The sequence below is a fragment of the Pteropus vampyrus genome, unplaced genomic scaffold (assembly GCF_000151845.1).
Source record: "Pteropus vampyrus isolate Shadow unplaced genomic scaffold, Pvam_2.0 Scaffold10, whole genome shotgun sequence".
In the NCBI taxonomy this organism is placed as follows: domain Eukaryota; kingdom Metazoa; phylum Chordata; class Mammalia; order Chiroptera; family Pteropodidae; genus Pteropus; species Pteropus vampyrus.
Window position 1 is genome coordinate 6,365,503 of NW_011888791.1, and position 4,893 is coordinate 6,370,395.

The following is a 4,893-nucleotide window of genomic DNA, read 5'->3' on the forward strand; positions in this document are numbered from 1 at the left end:
AGGCAGAGAACTGTCATTCTTATGATTTTTAGAATTTTTTTTAATCAGTGCATTTACAGTTTTTAAGTTTGACATGGATTTCTGTAGCTACTCTGCTACTGTACAAATAAATATACTTTTCAAAGTTTTAAAATTTTTGATATTTTGCAAGTGTGTTTTTATGAAATTCCTTCTTTATTAACATTTTAAATATTAATTTAGTTCTCATTCAATTATTTTATATAACTGAGTTCTTTCCACACTGGAAAATGAAAATGAGTAGATTCACTATAAAGTCTTTCCTCTCACTTAAGTGAGTATTGGTTAAAATAATTTGAGAATTGGACTATTGGGTAAATATCAAATATCTTGTATCAAACAAGACACCTCACAAATTAGCACTTACCTATGCTTCCTGTCTTATTCAAGTGCATGTGTTGTGTTATCCATTGTAGTAAGAGCTGATGAGAACATTCCTGTCCTTCAGAAGTTCACCATTTGGTAGGAAGGATGGGTACTGCATGTTACAGCCACACCAAATCCTGTGGTAGTTCTAAAGTATTGTCTATTATACACTCTGTTCTTCACCTAAGGCCATATCTCACTTCTCTTATCCCTTCATGAGCCACCCTTTTCTGTCGGAGAAATTTCTTCTTTAAGATCAGTAAAGATGTCAGATTATGTCCCCCATGAAGCCTACCTTTGATTCTAATAGACAGTATTAATTATTCTTTCATGGAAGATTTCATAGTGTTTGTTCATTGTTTTCTATTGTATTTCTTCAATTATTTCTTGCATACTTATTTATAAATTTCATTTCATGGTTCCATTATCTGTAGTCTAATCCTGCTGTTTATTAGCCTTTTTAATCACTCACAAAGAAACCTTTTCTTTGTGTTACTAATGTTGTATTTCATTTTCTTTGTGTTACTAATGTTGTATTTCATTTTCTTTGTGTTACTAATGTATTTCATATTCCTTGAGGGTTGATTTAGAGAAATTTTCTGCAGTCTAAGTTGAGAGCATGTCTTTTAAGAACAACTTGATATTAGATCTATTCAAGCACTCCAGTGGTGTCACTAGCTAAAAATGATTTTTTTGTTAATGTAGTATTTTTGTCATCTTCCTATGCTGGTGAGGGCCATATTTTTCTAGTATACTCTATGTCTGAGATTGCTATTTTTACTGGTCTTGATCATATGCACTGGCCTCATTTCCAGCTTCTCATCTTGGACTAGCCCATTAACCTTATCTCCTATGGGCCTAAAATCCAGCTCCCAGAGGTACAAACCAATAACATTTCTTTTCTCCCTAAACTTTTGTTCAGTGTCGGGTTGTCAGTTTGTTGTTTTTTGACCCCTGAGGAATAATTCTCTCTTGTGCTTGCAAGCCTAAGTGTGTATCTAAAAACTATTTTTGTTGTATTTTAAGCTAACATTTTTAGACTAGAAAAGTGGCATGTCATAGCTTCTTAATATCTTTTATTTCAAGCTTTATGCATAAAATTATATTTTGAAACCTCAATTATATCACATTTCAAAAGCTTTTTGCAAAATAGAATGAATGTGCTTTTATATAATTAAATTTTTTTTGAACAATTAAATTTTTTCTCTGTATATTTTAAGAATATTTTAAAATCTGAAATCTTTATATAATCATGCACAATGTATCTAAAAATTACCTGCTAGTTTAGATAATGAATTCAGTTCTAGGTCAGTTAGTCTAAAAAGATTTAAACTGGAACAACATTGCATAAAAATAAAACTAGAATATAAAAGAGGAAAAAAAAATTTTTGGCATACTTGCTGGAAGGACAAAAAAAAGTCCTGAGAATAAAAAATATATATATATTATAAATTCTTTCCTGTTCAACCAGCAGGTGTCATGTTTAGTTGAAAAAGCCTAAGATTATTATAAAGATATTTCCTTAGTATTACTGTGTACTTCTTACAAAATGAATGTGAAATATTACATATGATTGTCTCTGAAATCAGAAAAAAGATTTGTGGGTTTTTTTTTATTTTAATATACATTTCTCGAATGAAATCAGAAAGCATTTTTTCTTTGTAAAGTTTATCCGAAAAGGTTTAGTACAAAGTATGTTCTAGATATAAGCAGACATATTTATACTTAACTACTCAAAATTATTTCTTCTCAGTACTTATTTTTTACTAATCATATTATTTATGCATCATCTAAAAACATTTTTTCACTTTTAATTCCAAGATGATGTAATTATTCAACTAAAATAAAACTTTTTTTAGTTTTTTTAATTTCATAATCAAAGTCAAAATTTGTAATGATCCTCTTGCATTTGATTATTTATTGACATCAATTTCTATACATTATCACCATTTCTATTGTTTCTAAATTTCTTTATCTGTCATATGAGACATTGCAATAGATTATCTCTAAATTACTTTCTAGTCTATTGTCATATAAAAAATCATTATATGTCACTCATATGTATTGTAGATATGTCAATGCAAATAAAGTATTTTTGAAATACATTGGAAAGCCTTTGTAATAGTCTGCATTTAAATATAAAGATGATAAAATTTTATAATATAATTTGATCTACTTATTTAAATGAGGGTTAGATTATAGTTTAATTTTCCAGTACCTGGAAAATAAATTGTGATAAACAGACATATTTTTAACAAGGTCGTGTAGTTTTTTTTTTTAACATCAGGGTCAAGCTGCTTTAATAACCTTAAGCATATTTAATTACAAAAACAATCAGTTCTAGAAGTATGGCGACTTGCATTTATTATATACAGCCAATTACTCTCCTGGCAGTCAACAAAAAGCAGGATTAGACTTCAGGTAATGGAAATATGAAATGGAATTTATAAATAAGTATGCTTAAACAATTGAAATAATGCAATAAACAGTAGGCACATGTTTCATAGCACCCTATGGATTTGAAACTGAGAAGTAACTTAATGGCCATCTTGTGAACCTAGACGGCTAATAGGTATTCACTATATACCTCTAGTGAAGAGAACTCATAGTCTATTAGGGAAACAATTCCATATTCAGAGAGGATTAGTAGAACATTTCTACCTCAAAACATGTATTCTTTTAAAAGCCACTCACTGCTTATTTACCTTATTTCATAGATCTGTTAATATTTAGCCTGATTTTCCTTCTCAGTGATAGAGTTTCAATTCTTAAAAACTCCATTTGCCCATATTTGAGATTTTTTTTTCTTTTCCATGCTAAATAGTCTCTGGTTATGGCTTTATTCTCTTCTTGTTTCTATATAAATTCATTTTATTTTTAAAAATGTTGCTTAGAACTAAATATAATATTCCTTGTATTTATTCATCAGTCAAAAAACAAAAGCAACATCCCCAACCCTCATCTGCCTGTACCCCACCCCCACCACACACACACAAAATTGAGATTCTTAATTCAATCTAGATACCATCCTCTAATGAAAACACTTTAGGTTTACATCACTCACTTAAGTAGCTCATTATTTCACATATGTATGTATAGGTTTTGCATATGCATTTTTAACAAAAACCCCTAGCTCTTTATCTAAGCTACTACTACTAAATTCATCTCTTAATAATATTTTGTAAAATTTATTCTCAAATACAATTTGTCAATGATGTTTTGGATGTTGGTTTCTTCATTGAGTATATTGTTTTCTTTTCATATAGATTTTGCTCTTAGTGTTGTGAACATGAATATGAATTTGTGCTCTCATTTAGTAATAAGTGAAAATATCATACAAGATAAAGTAATAAAATGAATGTGATGTTTCTTTTAGAGACCTCCTTCTATGCCACAATCTTTATATAGAATTGATAATCCATTTTCAATTGAACTGAATGAATGTTTATAGAACTCTTTTTTAATGCATGCAATATTAATGTAGGAGACTTTTTGAAATGTTACTAAAATTCAGATATTTAATTCAATGTAGATTTAATTTTACTGGCAAACTTATCAATAATTAAATTCATTTCATCACACATTATTTTCTCCTGGTGAACCCCTCCAGGATAATAGGGACCATGACTCCCAGGCTTAGTGTTCAAAATCCATTCTTTAACTGTTTGTGATAAATTTTTATGAATCCACTCTCCTGCAATGCCTAGATAATAGGTGATGAAGAAATATGAAAATTCAGATTAGAGAAGTTCCTGCACATAGAAAACAAGAAGGAAAAACCCAAGAAGACATTTAATATTTAATGTAATTTTTAAAAGGAAAAAAAAAACAGAAAAGATGTTGAACAAGGAGTGATAAATGTACAACTTATTAATTCATTGTCCAGTGAGAATTGCAAAGCTATTTAAGAAGTCTGAGAAAATGTAAGCAGTTTCTATGAAGACAGAAGCCATACCTCCTCATTCATTGTATCCTCAATGCCCAGTACAATGGCATTTAATAGACTCTCACAAAATATTGTTGATTTAATAAATAAATATAGTATTGCTAAAAAAAAAAAAAAATTGGAAGGCGTGAAAAAATCTGCATTTCAGAATATCAAGAAGTTAGACATATAATTCTAAATGGTTCGTTCGCTTTCTAATTGGCAATTAAAGAAACATATTTTATATATGTTATATGCACTTCACATATCCTTAAAAATCTAAATAAAAATGTTATGATTGACCAAAGTTCTTGTGTTATTGTTACATTTTGTTTGGTTAATTTCAAATTTATTGACCAAAGACATGGATAATATAAACAAAATTTTTCATTTTCAATGACTTTTTTTTGGACAGAGTTGATTAATCATTTGCTGATATACTCCTTTTGACTTCTAGGATGTCATATTTTTAATTTTTTTTTCCTACTCACTCTTTTCCATTTGAGACCTTTATGGGGTTTCTTATCTCTTATATCTCTTAATCTTGGACTGCCCCACTGCTCAAACCTAGTTTTCTTCTCTAT

At 29.0% G+C, this 4,893-nt stretch overlaps 1 protein-coding gene across 1 annotated transcript in view; it reads left to right on the plus strand.

The window, feature by feature from the left end:
• MDGA2 (MAM domain containing glycosylphosphatidylinositol anchor 2) overlaps nt 1–4,893 on the plus strand; it is an 815,380-nt gene that overhangs the window by 726,325 nt on the left and 84,162 nt on the right. The gene's annotated exons all lie outside the window — the stretch shown is intronic.